General features: G+C 49.8%; 1 protein-coding gene across 2 annotated transcripts in view; it reads left to right on the top strand.

Annotated features, from left to right (window-relative positions):
* Fam110a (family with sequence similarity 110 member A) overlaps window positions 1–19,915 on the top strand; it is a 66,581-nt gene that overhangs the window by 12,638 nt on the left and 34,028 nt on the right. The window contains exon 1 of one of the 2 annotated variants that reach the window (XR_007977982.1): window positions 13,606–19,726. The exons of the other annotated variant lie outside the window; for it this stretch is intronic. The gene's annotated coding sequence lies outside the window, so the exon portion shown is untranslated. Of the gene's footprint in view, window positions 1–13,605; window positions 19,727–19,915 lie in introns of those variants that run through there. 2 annotated transcript variants of the gene reach the window in all.

Below are 19,915 nucleotides of genomic sequence, written 5' to 3'. Positions count from 1 at the left end.
AACCCAGCAGGAGGGAGGCAGAGGCAGGTGGATCTCAGTGAACTGGAGACCAGCTTGGTCTACAGAGCAAGTTCTGGGGGCTATTCAAAGAAACCCTATCTCGAAAAACAAAACAAAAAGATATTAGGGTTCTGGTTTCAGGAACAGTGGTGAACCCCAGTTCCTGGAGGGAGGGTTATGCTGGCCACATCTCTCATTGGATACTTGAGGTGATGTTTGGAGAGGCAGTCGTGGTGTCTTAGAGCAGGAAGTGGATCATGGAGTGGTGCTAACTTGTGGGCCATCACAGGGCAAGACTGCAGAGCAGCCTGGGCTACAACCTGGTCTTCCAGAACTCTACAGTCGTTAGCACCACCCTGGAGCGGCTCCCTTACCTGTGTACTCAAGCTCTCTTATCAGTTAAGTACCTACTGGGTACCCATGTTAGCCATGGTCCTCATCCCAGTGTAGGGGGGACAGTAGGGGGGCAGTTAATCTGATGGAGGAATCTAAAGCGGGAATGCCCAGGGGCGTCAGCCCTAAATGTGGAGCTGTGCCTTTCTGTAGCTGAGGACTCTGGAGGGCCGTGGGGCTGAACCAGCCTTGATTTCTCCCCCAGGCGCTGTCTGGTCTTGGGAAGGTTCTTCGGCTTCTAAGAATTTGTGGAAGCAGAAGGCTGTAAGGTTCCCCCTCTTCCTGGCAGCCCTAGGATCTGGGGAACCAGCTCCTCCATTGTTCTGCCTCCCTTGTGCTGTGAGACTCAGGAGCCTAAGCTCACGCTGTGCTGCTGCTGTTCAGCCCTTCAGAGACTCAGGCAGCTGATGCCCTGGTGTGTGTGTGTGTGTGTGTGTGTGTGTGTGTGGTGGTGGGGGACTCCCAGCCAGCCCCGCCCCAGCTGCCAAGTTGCCTAATTAGGCAGAGACCTGTTTTCTGTTCCTCCCTCCTAGCTGACCATACACAAAGGAGCTTGGGAGACTGCAGCTTGGTGATCCACTTCAGTGCTAGAGGTGTGAAGGGCCCCTGGAAAAGCCCCACACACCAGCCTCAGTTTACCTTTGGGCAGAGTGTGGAATGCAGCTAGCTGTAAGGGCTGTCTCTGGTGAAATGGTTATTTCTGCTAACAAGGCATCCCAGGAGATCCAGGGCAGACTTTTCCCATCTGACTTGGCATCCTGGGTGCTGGGGGGCACAGAGTAGTGAGGAGTTAGGCTATTGTCCCCTGAACACTGAGTTCCCAGAGCACAGTGGAGACAGGCTAAAGCATAGTGACAGCTACACCGCATGCACAGAGGTATGTGGCCTATCCAGGCATGGGCAGAGCAACCCCACTAGCTAGGATTTTTTTTTAAGTTTTGTTATTTTTAGATTATCTTATTTTATACATTTGAATATTTTGCTTGTATGTGTGTCTGGTGACTGGAGGTCAGAAGAGAGCATTGGATCCCCTGGAACTGGAATTGGGGGTGGTTTATAACTGGAAATCGAACCCAGGCCCCCTTTGCAAGAGCAACAAACAAAACTGCCGAGCCCACACTCCAGGCCCCCAGCTAGGTTTTTAACAATACTGTGTATTTCAAATGACACACGAAGTGGCCCGTTTTCCCCCGACTCGTTATTAGAAAGACTTGAAATACGAAGAAATTACCCGATGAACACTCACCCACCTCTGAATGCACTCTAATGCCTCACTGCGTTTCTTCTGCCTGGAGTCCATCTGCCCACGTCTATCTCTCCATTGTATCAACACTTCTCATAAAGCTTCTCAAAGTTAAGTGTGCGTGCACATCAACACGTTTCCCCCTGGGGAATGATATAACATTACTGTATGCGATGCGCGTGTGCGTGCACGTGTACATATGTTTGTACAGGTGCACTTGTCTGCACGTGCACGTGTGCCAGCCAGAGGCCCACATCTGTGGCCCGCCTCTGTTATCCTCCACGTTAGTTTTTGAGGCAGGGTTTCTGGCTGAACGTGGAATTCTCCATGGTCAGGGCTGCTAGCTAGCCGGCAGGCCCTGGGAGCCACCTGTGTGTGTGTCCCTGCAACCCTGCAGCTACAGATGTTCCCCGGCACACCTATGTGTGTCCCTGCAGTGGACATACAGATCTGAACCCACGCTCGGGCAGCAGACAGTTCACTCACCAAGCCATCTCCCCGCCCCATGTATTATTATTGTTGTTGTTATTAACGGTGAGACACCAGCTCTTAAAAGGCCATCGCTTGTTCATCACTCACTGAGTTTAGCCAAGTGTGGACTGTGCCCCAGCCCTATTTCCATCACTGTGGGAAGTCACCAGTGTTGTCCCCTCCCAAGTCCCGCTCCTGCTCCTGCTCCCACCCACAGGCTGCTCCTGAATCTGTGTGGGTTAAGCGGCTAATGACATCCTCCCCTCCCAGCCACTGTCCTCCAAAGCAACCGCATTCAGCTCTTTGTTTTGGTTTTTGGTTGTTGTTGTTGTTGTTTTTAATTTTTTTTCCCAGGTACCTACCTCTGTGTTTCTAAGGAGCCCCACACCCCACTGGTTGATCCTGGGTAAATATTGATTGGCTTTGCCATCTATTGTCTTTATAGCGAATGCAGCAGCCTGCTGGCCTGCCCCAGTTCAGCCCTTTCCCTCACTGGTCCTCTGGTCAGTCCTCATTTGTAAGTAGTCACGAGTTTTCAGGTGATTGCTTTGTTGGGGGGACTCGAGCACACATGGTGCACACACGTGTGCTTAGCATGATGCATGAGCCTGTGTTCAAACTTCCGTTTGATCAACATCGAGGAAGTTAGCTTCTATTCACTCTCTTCTAACTCAATGTGTACCACAGATTTTCATAAAGCAACTCTACAACATTTATGTCACAGCCCTACACATACCGCCTCACATCTCTGCATTTCACATCTTTGTATTTCCTTTCTTGTATGGATCATTGATTTTCCATGAGTCGCTCTTTTCTTTTTTTGTTTGCTTGATGCCTCCTAACCTGGCCACAATTCCCTCAGTTGCCCCAGAGATGTCCGACAGACAGTGGCTCATTTATTGGTTTCAGTTTTCCTTCAGGGTAGTTTGCCTTCCCAGGTGCTTTTGAACAAGCCCTCCACCCGTCCTTTAAATTGAAGCCACTTAAAAAAAAAAGTCCCCGAATTCGCAGAATGATTGTAAGAGAATCATCCCTGAGGACCCCTAGTGTGCTGGAAGCTGAGCTGGGACCGAACAGTCGGGAGCTGGAGAGGTGACAGCCTTGATCACTGCATCCCTAGGGTGGGACGAAAGCTCCGCAGAGTCACGGAAAAACAGGATTCCAGGTGCCGTGTGCAAGGTCCTGTGGGTTTGGACCCGGTGAGCCTTTAGTCCTGTGAGCCCGCCCATGTTGCCAGGCAGCCTAGACTACCATCCTCACGGTCAAGGTCCGCTTCATCAGGGTCACCACCTTGACCCTGTTTCTCTTCTCCACACCCCAGGCTACCTCCCTACTATTCCAGGAGCATCTTTGCACGAGCTGCCTTCTTACCAAGGCTGGAGACCCACGCGACTCATTTTCTCTTTTATTCTGTGTCAGTGTTACCCCCTCAGGGAGCTCTTTCCTGTTTACCCGAAGCCCACACATAACCAGCAGCAGTGGTGGGCTCTGCGCCACCTGATGTAGTTTTATTTACCACCTCCAGGGGCCACGTGGCTGTCAGTCTCACTAGAACCCCCAACCCCCCAGGAGGCAGGGAGTTCTCTCTGCTCTGGTGTCCCCAGCTTCTAGAGAGGCTTGGACGAGAATGAATGACAAAGTGAGAGGGCTCAGGTTCCAGACAGGTGGCAATCTTTCTTCTTCCTGATCCTTCTTTTCCCATTTGTGTCACAAAGCCAGAGAGCAGCTCGGAACTGGCAAGCCTAGACCCACCCCACCCCCCACCAACCCCCTCTGTGAGGAACAGAATCTGTGGGAGGGCAGAGTTGGCCTTCTGCCTGGTCTCTGAGGTTTGAAAATAGCGCAGCAGCATGGGCCTTAGTGAGGCCCCTATCCTCCTACGGTGTCCGGCTGGAGTCGGGGTTCTGTCTGGAGCCTCCTGCCTGGCGCTGGTCTGGTCTGCGGAGCCGGATCACCGGACAGCTGGTCCCACGTTCTGAAGCTCTGACCCGCAAGCCGGTCTCCTTCCCACATAACCTGCCCTCCCCGTCCATGGGGGGTGGGATAATCCCTTAATCCTACAGTTTGAAAAGCTTGCTCTCAGCCTGGGGATTTGCTTTCACTCCTATGCAGTGGCTGCTTAGCTGGTGAAGACGCACGCTTAGATAGGATGGCGGTCACAAAGAATGCTCTCTTTGCTGTGGTCAGTTGGGATCAGTGAGGTTGGTTCCAAGAGTATACGGAGTCACATAGGGCGTTCTGGGTTCAAATCCTACTTCGGTACCTCTACATAGGCGCACTGCCCACCCCTGCTGTCAAGTCCAGCAAAGGAGAAGTGCTGATGGCATCCCTGCTGATGCCATCAAGTGTGCTACTCAAGGCGGGGTGGAGGGGCGTGGTTGATGGGCGTGGTTTCCAGCTTTGATTTATTGTCAATATTTAAATACTTAATTGTTGGAAGGAAAACCAGATGCCCACTCAGTAATGAATTCCTCCATAACCACAGACACCCACAGAGCAGGGTAGGGTACAGGTTTGGCATGAAGTAGATCTGGCTCTGATATGGTCTTAGAAGGAGAAGTCACATGCTTGAGGTCACAGTGGGGGAGGGCAGAGGCTCACAAACACCTACTTCAGCTGATCACTATCTGGGTATCTGTGGATCCCTCCACAGATGTGGGTATGTGATGGTGGTGAATGAAGAGGCCTGCCCCAGCCACTTTTCTCCACAGTTTCCTGAGAAGAGGGGCTTTAGAGCACGTTCAGTACCCGATGGCCCTCACAGTTTCTGTGTGGACAAGCAGATGAGCGCAGACTCCGCCAGCCAGTGTGGGATTTTTCTTCTTCTCCCCACTGCTCGAGTTAGCAATAGAAAATGTCCGTTTCTGAAAAATTGCTAAATCTCAGGCCAAGCTACACCACAAAATCCCATGTAGTGGTCAAAAGTGCTGTATGCACTAGGCGTGCAAGAATATGGGAACAGCCAGTTGAAGTGCTGGCTGTTTGTGGGAACAGGAACATGGCTGCAAAGGAGTGCTACCCCATCCCTAAATCCACTGGGTGGCTGGGGTCAATGGTGGGAGGGAGACTTTTCCTTTTGTGCCTTTTGAGAGTTGGGATCATATATGGATGTATTTGTCTTGTCAGGGTTTCTATTCCTGCACAAACATCATGACCAAGAAGCAAGTTGGGGAGGAAAGCTTACACTTCCACACAGCTGTTCATCACCAAAGGAAGTCAGGACTGGAACTCAAGCAGGTCAGGAAGCAGCAGCTGGTGCAGAGGCCATGGAGGGATGTTCCTTACTGGTTTGCTTCCCCTGGCTTGCTCAGCCTGCTCTCTTATAGAACCCAAGACTACCAGTCCAGAGATGGTACCACCCACAAGGGGCCCTCCCCCTTGATCACTAATTGAGAAAATGCCCCACAGTTGGATCTCATGGAGGCACTTTCCCAACTGAAGCTCCTTTCTCTGACAACTCCAGCCTGTGTCAAGTTGACATACAAAACCAACCAGTACAGTATTATCTATGCAGAAAAAGAAAACAGATGTCAAGGGAAGTCGCCACCGAGAAGCCCAACACAGACAGGCCCGGCTGGACGCCTGCACTGCCTTTAGGGTTTGGCTCAGCTTGGCTACGCGGCTCCACCTCTAGGGTAATATTTTGGTTTTCACACCCACAGGGAAACCCAGCCAATAGACACCAGGTTCTGTGCTGGGTGTCTGCCAAGCCTGGTTGTGGGTATGACGAAGCCCCAGGAATGGCGTGGTCTAAATACCTGCAGGATGATGCGGCTTGTATAAGAGGGATGAGAGATGCCAGTTTTCACTGGCTCCTGACTTGCTACTGTGGCTCTGTGTGTATCAGCCATCCCCACAGCTCTGCTAGTGGCAGAGACTGGGTTCCTGCCTCCCTCCCTCCCTCCCTTCCCCCCTCCCTCCCTCCCTCCCTTCCTTTCCCTTTTCCTGTATTCAGTAAGTGTCTGCTCTGCCTCAGATCCTCTTCTAGGCTCTGAGGGTATACTTGCCTGTGGGGCTAAGATAGTGAAACTTTTGGGGAGCTCTATAAATGTGTACCCCCCAGACTTCCTCTCCACAAGCCTCAGTCTCTCTACTGCTAAAGGATCTGAGGTTGGGGGGGGGGGTGCAGGACTCACCTCTCTAACAGTTGACCATCTGAAGATTGAAATTCTGTTTCTGCCACTAGCTTGCTTTGTGGTTTGGAAAAATCAATCGCCTACGCTCTTTGAGCCTGTTTTCTCAGCTGGAACATAGTAGATTAACACCTCGCATGGCAGAAGAGATGCAGGTCAGACAGTACAAGGCCTGAAAATGTCGGTTAGCTGCGTCCTTGTTAGCACGCCATCAGAAGGAACAGCAAGCATTGCCTCCCAGGTTAGGAGAAGTTTGGTTTCCATGGAGATGAATGCTATGGGCTGGGCTGGACCAGACCTGCATGTATTTCTGGGAAAACTAAACTAGCTAGTTCCCTCCAGCCCTCCAGCTGTTGCTGCAGCTAGCTCCGGCTCTTGTACTTGGAGTTGAGAGCACATAGGAAGTATGGGGGAAGAAATATACTGATCCAACTCCCAGAATCATCTCCTGCTTCCATTTTGAACACTGACTACCACCTGTGTACATGCTGGGCACATGAGTCCCCACCCCAAAGCTCCCACTAACCCCAACTGCTTCCCTCTGTTCACAGATGCCTTCTGTGAGCCACTTGCCAGTTCCCTCTTGGGCACTTGAGTCGCGAGTGAGGTCAGGAAGGCAGAGGTGGGTAGAGCTGTGACATTCTGGTGCCCTGCAGAGGGAAGCCAGGGCTCTGGTTGGTCTCTGCAGGAGTTTGCTGGATTGCCAGGATTCACACAGCTCCATTCTGGGAACGCCAGCTTACAACTACAGCTAGTCACTCTCTGGTGTCACTCCACAAACCCTGGCCAAGGTAACCACCGAGGCAACATTGTTGGGGGCTATGTTGGGATACCTTGGTGGCCTCTGGCCTGTGGGAGCAATCACATGAGTCTCTGGGAAAAGCACTGACCTTGGAATCTGATTCTCCAGAATCAGATGGCTGGTTTTGGGGGGTGAGGGGAATCACCGTGTGTGAACGGCGCAGTAGGAGTAAAGTGGGGAACCTCAGTGAACAGATGCAGTGAAAGATACGGGAGAGGGGGTGCAAAGTCACATCACAGGTTTAGGGTAGACCCAGGAGAGCCACCCCTGCCTTTGAAGATACCCTCCTGGCTTGGGAAGCTTACCCCTCTTTATTTTAAGGGTCTGCTCTCCCCTATACCTCAAAATTCCGGGTTTCTGTATAATTCCTAGCTCTGGCAGTAGCATCAGTGTTCCGTGAGCTGATTGGGCAAACGGGGCAAGGCCATGTTCAATGTACTACGGTGGAATTAGAGTCTGAGCCGGAACTGAGGAGTGATTTTTCCAGAAGGTAAGCTGGGGTTGGGATGAGCTATGAAGGAAGGTTTGTGAACCTAATGAAGGAATTTTTAATTATTTTCTTTTCTGTGGATGGAACCCTAAAACAGTAACATACACAGTGCCACAGACTATCAGTACAAGTGTGGCTGGATCCGTCTGACCTTGTATTTGGACTTTGGGTCCTGCTTGGTGTGTGTGTGTACCATGAACCAGACACTCTGCTTTGCGCCTCTCCTCCATTTTCTCTGAAGCTTTACAACCTTCTAAGACAGACAGACAGACAGATATTGCTAGCACTTCCCAGATCGGGCAGTCAAGGCCCAGAGAGGTTAAGGTACTAGCATCAAAGTCAGCAGACAAGATCTAAAGCCAGGCACTATAATCATGCCCAGAGGGTTTCCACACGGCCTCGGCTCCAGGGAGGAGGGCTCTGAGGTGGCTCTGGTATGCAGGGCTGAATTCCTGCCGAGCAGAGGCTGTGTGGTGCAGAGGCAGAAGGCCTGAAGAAATTTCTCTGTGAGTAATGCAGAGCCACGTGGTGGGAGGAAGGGGTTATCAGCACGGTTGGATGGAAGTGTGTAATGACCCAGGGCGGAATGGCATCTTGTTAATGGTCCTACACCCACACTACCAGTAGCAGCAGTTCAGCCTCAGCAAAACAACACTAGCATGTCTTTGGTTAACCCTATTATATTGAAGATAGACAGCATGGCCTAATGGTCAGGGCATGCAATCAGGAATCAGGACCTGGGTGGGGTGCATGTATGTGAGTGTGTGTGTGTGTGTGTGTCTGTGTAGCTCTGGCTGACCTGGAACTTGCTCTGTGGATCTGGCTGGCTTAGAACTTGGACATCTGAGCCTCTGCCTCCTGAGTGCTGCGATTAAAGGCGTGTGCCTCCACACCTGGCTCCCACCTTATTTTTTTGAGGCAGGTCTCTCTCTGAACTTGGAGCTCACTGTTTAGAGCTCCTAAGAGCTACTCATCTGTCCTCCCCCTCCCCCAGCCCTGACTACTGAGGTTACCGATGTGTGCAATGCCCTGCTGTTTATTCGGGTTCTGGGAAATCCAGCTGAGGCCCTCACATGTGTGCAACAAGTGCTTTACGTCACCCCACCGAGCCCTTTCCCAGCTCCCAAAAGTCAGGGCTGTGGGTGGCTTCAGATCTGACAGCCTCCTCATCTGAAGCTCGGGCTCTGGGAAAGTCACTGACCCTGTTGACCTTCAGTGTGTTTGTCCTAGTTTGATTTCAGTTGCTATGGCGAAACATTACAGCCCAGAGCAAACTGGGAAGGAAACATTTTATTTTCCTCACACATTCTGTCCTGTAGTCTGTCCTGAGAGGAGTCAGGGCAGGAACTCAAGCAGGGCAGGAACCTGGAGGCAGGAACATAGAAGTCTCAGAGGAATGCCACTTAGCGGTTTGCTCCTCCTGGCTTGCTCCATTGCTTTCTTATAGAACGCAGGACCACCTGTACAGGTACTGGACATTAGCAGTGTTCACTAACAGTGGGCTGGGCTCTCTCACATCAGTCATTAATCAAGTAAATGCTCCACAGCCTTGTCTTTAAGCTAGTCTGATTGGGGAGCATTTTCTCACTTGAGGTTCCCTTTCCCCACATAATCCTAGATTGTTTCAAGTTGACAAAACCCTGGTGCAGTATGGTGTTCATCTCTAAGATAGAATTAGGTTAGCCCAGAGGGGCTATTGCTTGCCTCTGCACTTCCTGCTCTTTGCTGCTTCTTTGTTTTCTCAAATCTGTTCCTCCCCTCCTCAGTAGACCGTAGTGTTTAATCCCAGCACCTGGGAGGCAGAGGCAGGCAGATCTATGAGTTCGGGGCCAGCCTGGTCTACATAGCAAGTTACAGGACAACCAGGGATGTTACACAGAGAAACCCTGTCTCAACCCCATCCCCTCCAAAAATAGACTCTAGTGCTGGCAGCTCTTGAAGCTACTAATTACCAGAAATGCAAGCCATTCAGTGAGACTTGTGTAAAATATCCCCAGGAGAGGCTTGTGCAGCTGGGAGGAAAGTCCCTTTGCCTCTCTCGCCTCTCGCCCCTCTTTCTCTGTCTCTCTGTCTCTGTCTCTCTGTCTTTCTCTTCTGGCATAGAGCTCAGGGATTACAGCTGGAGCCCAGTGGCCATCTTGAATCTAAAGGTTAAAAATGAACTGTTCAAGTACAGCTGCAGCAACCGGAAGTTGAAGGGGAACTGAAACATTGATGACACATGGACACAGGTCAGCTCTGGTCAGATCTTCTTATACTTAAAAAAAATACCCAGCTGGGGACTGGAGTGATGGCTCAGTGGGTAAGAGGACATGCTGCCATGGATGAGAACCTGGGTTCAGTTCCCAGAACTCATCTATAACTCCAGTTCTGACCTCCAAGGCCACAGGCATACATAAACCCAGGCAAGCACTCATACACATGAAAGAAACAAATCTGAAAACAACAACACCAGTAATGGTCTGGAGAGATGATCAATGCTCAAGAGCACAGGATTCCCTTCCAGAGGATTGGGATTGACTCTCCCTGCTTGTGACTGTTTGCAACTCCAGTTCCAGGGATCTGATGCCTTCTTCTGTCCTCTGTGGATACCAAGCACACATGTGGTAGACACACACATGCAGTAGACACACACACATGCAGGCAGACACCCTTATGCATAAAATTAAGAAACTATTGTTTTGGGACAATTTTATATTTAAGGGTTATTGTAAAAGCCAGACACACTGGCACATACCTTTAGTCCCAGCACTTGGGAGGCAGAGGCAGATGGATTTCTGTGAGTTTGAGGCCAGCCTGGTCTACAGAGTGTGTTCCAGGACAACCAGGACTATGTAGAAAGATTCTGCCTTAGGCTAGAGAGATGGCTCAGTGGTTAAGAGCACTGACTGCTCTTCCAGAGTCCTGAGTTCAAATCCCAGCAACCACATGGTGGCTCACAACCATCTATAATGAGAACTGATGCCTCTTCTGGTGTGTCTGAGACAGCTACAGTGTACTTACATATAATAAATGAATAAATCTTAAAAAAAAAGAAAAGAGATAAGAACAATAACAACAACAACAACAAAAGCAACAACAGAGCTACTGAAGGATAGGGCAGAGTCCCGCATGTCATGGCGCGTCCCCACCACCAACATATTAGGATGTAAGGGCCCCGGCATGGGTGAAGCTATTCCAAGGAATATACCCTCCTTAGTGGTCTTTAAGAAACTCGGTCTCCCCAAGAGTCTCATGCTGGGAAAAGGACAAGGCTGAAGGCTGGTATTAGCCAGAGGACAAACTGTTTCTGGGAGAGAGATTTTAGTGCTCACGCTATGCATACCTCTGCCCTTCCATTGCAACATAAGCCTCATGTCAGGACCCCAAGAAGGGCTTGTCAGCAGGGGACAAGTGGTCCCTGATTGGTCCCTGGATGTCTTTGTTCCTCTTTCCAATGTGAACTGGATATCTCTGCCTTCCCTGCTTTTCACTGTGACCTGTCTCTGTAACTGGCCTATTGGGAATGGAGGTCCAAACCTGGCTTGTTGGGGCTGCCTGAGCCCAGGCTTGTATGCTGCATGCACCAGTATCACTGTACTGCATGTAGCACAATTAACCAATATTGTCACATTATCGTTAGCTGATAGGCTCGCCCCTTACCGTATTTCCTCAGTCTGCTCCTAAGGCCCTGGGCTGAAGGTCCATCTAGGACTGCTTTCTATCTGCAGTCATGTCTCCTGTGGCTCCTCTGGGCTATGACAGGTATCTTGTGAATTTTCAGATTCCTTCCTTGTGTGTGGGCTCCACGTTTGGAGAAAGGCGGTGGAGCGGGGCTCACCCTCCCCTCTTGCTGTCTTTCTGTCCTCATCTGTCCTAGGCACAACCTGTGTTTTGGGAGTGGGCAGTTCCATCCAGCTGGTCTAGGTGGCCTCACAGGCGAATGCAGAATTTGCCTTCTTCTTGGAAGCTTATCTCTTAATATCTCAAAATTGGTTTATGTAGATATGACTCATACATATTTATCTGGGAAGCTGGAGTTCACTGCTGCTCTCCAGGCTTGTACAAATGATGCTGTCTGGTCTCTACGGGTTTCAGCTGGTTTGGCAGACTCTTTGTCGTGGGAGAGGCACACACCAAGGGAGGTGGGCATCTCTCAGCAGGGTGACTGACCTGGTGAGACATGACTCTGCAGAGCCCCCTCAAAGCTTGGCCTCTCTCTATGCCTTCCCTGTGACCTGATTAACAGGGAAGGTCAAAGCTAGACACAGGTGAGTACCATGAAACCCAGCCAGGCTGCTGGAGGAGGAGACACGGCAGCTCTCTGAGCTGGTCAGCCACCCACAGATGCATGGTCAGTCAGAACCTGCTGGGCCACACACACTCTAGTACCAAAAGCGTTTCATACCATTTTTTTTTAAACGTTTGAGACAACAGGGTCTCACTATGTAGCTCAGATTAGCCTCAACCTAGGATCCCCCTGCCTCAGCCTCCTGAGTGCTGGGATCACAGGCTTGTGCCACCAATCTCCTTGAATGTCCCATTATGTGCAAACCTGCCTAATGGTGAGTGGATACGATTACATTTCTTCGGGGAGGGAGAGTTATGAGAATTGAATTCCTGAAGCAGGTCATATTTATGCCGGTAGAGTTGAGGTGAGTAAGTAATGACGCTTATTATCACTATTTTTTTTAAAGATTTATTTATTTATTATATGTAAGTACATTATAGATGTCTTCACACACCACAAGAGGGCATCGAATCTCTTTACGGATGGCTGTGAGCCACCATGTGGTTGCTGGAATTTGAACTTATGACCTTCAGAAGAACAGTCAGTGCCCTTAATGCCGAGCCATCTCTCCAGCCCATATTATCACTATCTTAATAATTATGCATAAATTGATAGAAACTGAGAGAGAGCTGTTGGAGGACGGGGGAGTTGGAGGGAGGGTGTGGGAAGTGGGTGTGAGCACAGCACACTGTGTACGTGCATGAAATTTTCAAAGAATAAAAAGACATACTCTGAAATTTATAATATTGATGATGTTGTTGCAGTGTTATTGTGGTCTGCCGAGAGCTCTAGGCTGAGGGACTGACCCCTCATATGTTTTATTAAATATATGATATATATTATATATTAAACTATTTTAATTCATTTTCAGACTGGAGATCTCTAACTTGAAACCACAAGGGAGCAGTCCCACAGTTTTTAATGAAGCATCATTGCAGCTGCAAAGGGATACTGGCTGGTGACCCTCAGTGTCAGAAAGACAATCTTAGTAAGGGCTTGTGGTGGCATCTAGGTGACTGTAAATAGGGCTTAGGGATGAGCTTTGTCCTAGGTTGGGTACCATGGAGATGTTAGCATAATGAATAGGTACTTTAGTAAGTCTGATACTGTAGTGGAGGCAGACAGGACAGGATTGAGACCAGAGCTGTACCCTGCATGGAAACAGTGGTCCCTCTTCTCAGACACAATCTGGAGAAATCAAGCCAGGCTGTCGCCTAGACATGGCCATGTTGGGTTTTGTACAGACAGTGGCAGAGAGGCCTTGTTTCTGTCCAGTTCATCAGTTATAAGGTATCTCTGCTGATGGGGTCCTGTGAGGTCGTTATGTCCCATCTAGGTCTGACCTGTCACTGTGAGCCTCTAGACTGTCTTGCAGGGACACCTAAGGCTGGCAGTCTCCTTCTGGGTTCAGCTCCCAGAAGTCAGTCTGCTTTTGCTCTTTCTCAGCTGACACCAACAGCAATTTGAGTGTCCCTTTCCCTCTTTGAAGAGTGGATGGGGGCCGCGGCTCATCATCAGACCAAAGAGAAAGTGGGAGAATCCGAGGGGCAGGTCATTGAAATCAATGCACGGGCTCCTGAGCCCAGGTCCCGAGCGAGCGAGCGAGCAGCAAACAAACAGGTACTTGCTTCCTCCTGACTGGCCTTGCATAAGCTTTGTGCTCTTTTATAGCCTGATGTTCAGGGTCACCATCCAACACCTGCTCTACTGGTCTGAGCAGTCACAAGGCTCCAGTGGGGGAAGGACAAGATGGTGAAACACCTTGATTGGAAAATTGTCAAAGAACATATGCGCACACGTGTGTGCACGTGTGTGAGCACACACACACACACAGAGGCATAGAGAGAGACAGAGAGACAGAGAATACTGCAGGCAATGTGCACATGTAGAAGCCATGTTCCAGTATTAGGCAGTCATGTGATTAGGTTCTGCAGATAATTTTATTTGTTTGTTTGCTTGTTTGTTTATTATTTTATGTTTATGGGTGTTTTTGTCTCATAGCATGTCTGTGTACCACATGTACCTGGTGCCTGGTGGAGGCCTAAAGAGGGAAGGGCAGTGGATTCCCTGCAACTGCAGTTACAGACGGTTGTGAACTGCCTGATATGTTCTGGGACTCGAACTCTAATCCTCCGGAAGGGCATCCGGTGCTCCATCTGTGTAATCACTGAGCCGTCCCTGCAGGTACTTTACAAGGAGAAATGTCTGAGAAGAAGATGGGAACCCTGCCTGCTGGAGCTGACTAGGGCGGATGCTGGGCCCTTTGCACGGTGCTTTTCCTTTATCTAAGGTATGGTGTGACGGTCAGAGCCCAGCAGCTTGGTCCGCGAAGAGAGTCTGAGCCACATGGGTTAAAGAAGACACTAAAGGTTTGGGGTTTGTCTCATGGAGGAGCTGACCTGTGACCTTTGCCCACCTTACCTAAGAGATGGATGGATTTTTACCTCCTAACAGATGGATAGTTTTTGACCTTGTCTGAACTGTTCTGGGATGCTGTAGATGCCCCTGCAGTGGACATATTGCTTCTTGCCTTCCATTTCCTCGGTTACTTATCTCAGCTCTGCCCATTGCTGGTCTTCATGACCCCTGGTCTTGTCCTGCACAGAAAGGATTATCCTCTTGTTTTAAGCCTCTGTTGCTGTCATGTCCAAGTTCTTATATCTGCACCTGGTGCCGGAGTGAGGTCTGATCAGACAATGGGATGTGCACGTTAGGAGGGACGTGGGTGTCTGAAGCTCTTGGGTGATGTGCACGGTTCCCCATGAGCAGAGAATTGTGGGAGCCCGCGTGCGCAAACACTTGATGAGATCCAGCTCAAGCAGAGGGTGGTGAGTGGTGCCTGCCTAGGCTGAGGCTGCTGTGTTGGCACCCATGGGCTTTCCTTACCACGGAGCCCATCACCGGGACGAGGTGTAGAGTACTTGCTTCTGCTTCTAAGACTGGAGTTCTTGGATGTGCTCAGATAAATACTATCATTTATTTGTTTGGGTGGAAGCCAGTCTTTTCTTAGAAGCACAGTGTTTCCATGGCATACCAAGGAGGGTCCTAGAAACTGCAATGCCTATGTCACAGGAAAGTCACATGTAGTTTAACTGCCTCTGAATTCCTCTACAAAATCATATTTTCCCCAGAATAGCTTTCTTTCCCTTTTTAGTGTGTGTGAACATGTCTGGCTCTTCCTCACATGCCTGACTTCATGTAGAGACACACTTTAAGGGCCAGAACAAACTGAACACACCTGTAGCCCTCACAAAGGTTGGGAAGCCAGCGCTCCCAGGACCATGGGCTCTGCGCCGAGCCTCCTCCAGTGGAGATGTGCCTTACACTGTCTGAGTTTACTACTACTTACTCATTATCACCTGTTGCTTCTCCAAGGCTATTTTTCAGTGTGCTTTCTGAATTCCAGCTCTGGTCACAGCCCTTAGGCCCAGGGACACAGATGTAGGGGGGTTAGACAATCTTTCACCTCTCTTTGGGACTTATTTTCAAACTGTGTTCCCATGGAACCCTGAGGCCATTTCCCAAACAGCAGGAAAAAGAAAAGGTTCCTGGATTGGCTTCTGTGTTTGAAGTGAGCCCAAGAGCCTTTGGGATCCATTTCTGAGTTTCAGTAGTGACCATGAGCAAGAAGCAGGGGATGATGGGAAAACATAGCAGTACCCTAGGTCACTCTTAGTGCACTAGTCACCAATTGCACTGTAGTTGTGTGGGTTCTAATCCACTGTTCTCTCAATCCATTCTATCCCTAGAGTCTAGGCACAATGGTTTCTAGACCCTGGGTGGGAAGCGGCAGGTGTTGCCCACCCAGGAAGGGGCTGGGACAGTCAGGAGACACTCAGGTTCTATAGCCCCACCCTCACTGCCTCCCAGACCAGAATCAACACCTGAGCTCTCTGCTAGGGCTGGGAGCATAGTGCAGCAGGAGGATACTTGTCTAGCATGTGCCTGGACAGTCAGGAAACCAGAAACCTCTTGTGAGGCAGAGGGCCCAGCAGTGAACTTCACTTTCTCTGTGAGTTTCTAGTGCTGGTTAGCAGTGTCCAGAAGATACTGAGTTTCAGTTGTTTTCCTTTGACTAGCTCACAGGGGAGTGAGACGGAGACAGGGTTCATCCGGAGCAGATGGTTTGGGTCTCCAATACTCCTGTAGCCCCTTGCGTGAACCTTTAGCCATGTGATGCCACTTTCCCATGCCTCAGTTTCCCCATCTATGAAAGGGGGGGTCTACTGAGCTATCACTGAGTGGTTATGGGGCACTGGGGATATCGGAAGGCAGGCTCCTGTGCTGTGGAAGTGGCATGGAAAGTAATTCCTTAAGTTGTTCAGAGAATGGACAGTATATGGCTCTGTCCCTGGGCCTGATGACTTACTAGTTCATAGGGATCTCACAGGCCCCACCTTCCCTCTGCAAGGGGGCAAAGCTAGAGAATAGTTTGTGGGTTTTTTTTGTGCCAGTGCTGAATTCAGGGCCTTGAATTAGTACCACAGGGACATGAAAGCCAACTGGAAATGGATCGTTCTTCCATGGCAGCCTATGGAAACCTAGACTCTTACTCTATAGTAGGGACCCTGGGTAGAGGCAGCTTCAGAAGTCACGAAGAGCCCTGGCTATAGGCTGAACATTCGAATTTCTTCTTAGAGTTCTAGGGCCCCTGAGGGCCTTGACCCAGAGGAACACAGTTCCAGGAGGGAAGCACGGTCTGTCAGGAGCCTGAGGATGGAGGCTGGCTGGTAGGATGGGGCTAGAGGGGAGGGAGGCCACAGGTCCTATTCCCTTCCTGCCACTTAGGAGATGTCACTACTGTGTCAGTTCCTCTGTCCAGGGAAGAGAGCTCTGGCTGGGGACAGCAGAGCTACCCCAGGCATGGTTACTCCATTTCAGGTCTATTAAATCCATGAGTTCTATCTCTATTACCTTAGTCTATATCCTAATGTCTCCGAGACTTGGTGTCTACACTTGTAACTCTGGGCAACAGAGACTACTGGGAGCCAGAGGCTGTTACCCAGTGTGTCTCCTGGTGACCTCAGAAAGGAGTCCCTCTCTTCCGCTGTAGCCTAAGGCCAAGCCATGCATTTACCTCCTTTCTCTAACCCCAGCTGATCCAGCATCTGAAGGACTAACAGATGACAGAAATGGGAGAGCACTCTTCTGCTTACAGGTAACATCTGAGGTCTAGGTGGGCAGACATGTTTCATACTGACCATGAGTTAAGGGGGTGAAACATCAGGAGCTGTCTGTGCACGCTTGTGTGTGTGAGTGTGTGTGTGTGTGTGTGTCTAAATGTGTGTTTTGTGCTTATGGTTGGAAGGCCACAGTCTTCCTTCACTTGTCCTCAGCCTCCAGTCACACTGGCTTCCTGTGGTTACAGAACTTCACTAAACTCATGCCAACGGTGGGGCCTTTGCCTTGTCTGTTCTTCCTACAGCTCTTTATCTGCCTCCGTCCTTTGAACCTGCTTAGTCATGGATGTAAAGACTGTCTTCTTAGGGGCTGGAGAGATGGCTCAGCAGTTAAGAATTTGTTGCTTTTGCAGAGGACCCTAGTTCAGTTCCCAGAACCCCATGGTGACTCACAACCATCTGTAACTCCAGCTTCAGGGTTCTGATATTCTCTTCTGACCTTCTTGAGTGCTAGAAATGCACATGGTGCTTATAAATACATCCAGGCAACACACACACACACACACACACACACACACACACACACGTGCATACACATGTACACACACATGCACACAAACATACACATGCACACACTTGCACACACATGTGCACACACTTGCACACACAAGCATACATACACGTGCATACACATGCACACACACATGCACACACACATGCACACACTTGCACACACACACAAGCATACACACATGAACACATATATATATACACATGAAGTAATGTGGGCTGTTTATTTATGTATTTGTTTGATTTTGAGATAGGGTCTCACTCTATGGTCACTTTGTAGACCAAGCTGACCTTGAACTCACAGAGGTCTGTCTGCCTTTGCCTCTTGAATATTGGGATGAAAGGCATGAGCCACTAGTGTGCTAAGGTAAAATAAATAAATATAAAAAAAATGTCTCCTTAGGGCTGGGGAGAGGCTCAGTCAGTAAAGTGCTTGATACACAAGTATGAGGACCTGCGTCAGATCTCTAGCACCACATAAAACATGGGCATGGTGAGGCGTGTCTGTAATTTCAGCACAGAGATTTGTGTCCATTGGGCAGTCAGTCTAGGAGTTCCAGGTTCAGTGAGAGACTCTGTCTCAAAATACAACATGGAGAGCAACTGGGCAAGACACCCAGTGTCAACCTCTTGCCTTCCCAGCACACACACATAAAAAGGAAAACACACACACACACACACACACACACACACACACACACACACACACACACACACAGAGACACACGACCCAGATCTCCTCCTTAGAGGTCTCTTAGTTGTCTCCTCTGTAATTCTCTGGTCTGTCCTGCATATTGTCTGCATTTGTGGTATAGTCTTTATTCTCCTCGTCCTGACTACTTTTAATTTGCTCTTTGGTTGTCTTCCTCTAAGCCTGTTCAGTTCAGGCTGTAGACATCTCCCTACAGATGAACAGGCTGTAGACATCTCCCTACAGATGAACAGGCTGTAGACATCTCCCTACAGATGAACAGACTGTAGGCATTTGCCTACAGATGAACAGGCTGTAGACATCTGCCTACAGATGAACAGGCTGTAGACATCTGCCTACAGATGAACAGGCTGTAGACATCTGCCTACAGATGAACAGGCTGTAGGCATCTCCCTACAGATGAACAGACTGTAGGCATCTCCCTACAGATGAACAGACTGTAGGCATCTTCCTACAGATGAACAGGCTGTAGGCATCTCCCTACAGATGAACAGGCTGTAGATATCTCCCTACAGATGAACAGGCTGTAGGCATCTCCCTACAGATGAACAGGCTGTAGATATCTCCCTACAGATGCTCTATCCCATCACCCCTCCAGGCCTTGGTCCAGGTAGGTCTTCAACCATTCCATCTGTACAAGTGAATGCTCCCTTACAGAATGATTGAGCGCAGTTGGACCCAGCAGGTCCAACGCTGCACATCTCTGAAAAGCTGCTCTATCAAAGAGGGTGCTGATACAGTTGCCAAGGCAACAATTTCTCTTTCCAAGGCTTCTTTAAAAGAGAGAAGCAAAGGCTCAGACAATGATGAAAAGGAAAACCGGAGAAGAATTCATTTCTGAAGCCACTAAGGGACCCTTCCATGAGAACTGCCTGTTTCCTCCCTCCCTCCCTCTGCTAGGAGCCACCTTCCTTCTTGTCTTTGGTTAGGGCCCTGGTATGAACACGGTGAGCTTCAGTATAGCAATGCTCTCAGGAACAGTGTGTGCTGCCTGGCTGCCTCGACTGGGACCCAGCAGGCACCAGTGAGAACAGGTTGGTTTGGAGATCTTTCCAGAAAGTTCCTTTAGCCTTGTGATGGGCAGCAAGGACAGCACTTTAGTACTTTTGTTTTTGTTTTTGTTTTTGTTTTGTTTTGTTTTGTTTTGTTTTGAGACAGGGTTTATCTGCATAGCCCTGGCTGTCCTGGAACTCACTCTGTAGACCAGGCTGGCCTTGAACTCAGAAATCCGCCTGCCTCTGCCTCCCAAGTGCTGGACTTTAGTACTTTTATGGCAGGGGGACACATGTCTCCAGAGAGCTGAAGGAAGGAGGCCGCTCGGTGGCGCATGCGTGCTGGAGTGATTGGCCATGCACCTGGATGGAACTCTCTCTTCCTTCACCACAGAAATGGTAGGACACTGAGTGGAGGCAAGAAGAGATAGCAAAGATTTGGGGTAGGAATTTCAGCTGCAAACCTTCCTGATCCTGTTTGCAGGACTCCAAGCCATCCCTGTCCCTGCTGGGCTCGTCCAGCAGCTGTGGTGAGTTGGCACTGCTGTTCTCAGGGCTGTCGGAGGTCAGCAGGTGCTTCATGGGACATTGAGTCACAGAGAGAATCAGGGCTCTGCAGAACCATGCCTGGGACCTCTGGGCAGGACACCTCATGTCCTTGATTATCTGATGGTAATCAAGGCAACCTGGGGATCACTGGCACCTGAGGCAAAACTTGA

Source organism: Apodemus sylvaticus, chromosome 5 (genome assembly GCF_947179515.1).
Source record: "Apodemus sylvaticus chromosome 5, mApoSyl1.1, whole genome shotgun sequence".
NCBI lineage: Eukaryota > Metazoa > Chordata > Mammalia > Rodentia > Muridae > Apodemus > Apodemus sylvaticus.
This window is presented reverse-complemented; position numbering and strand designations above follow the sequence as displayed.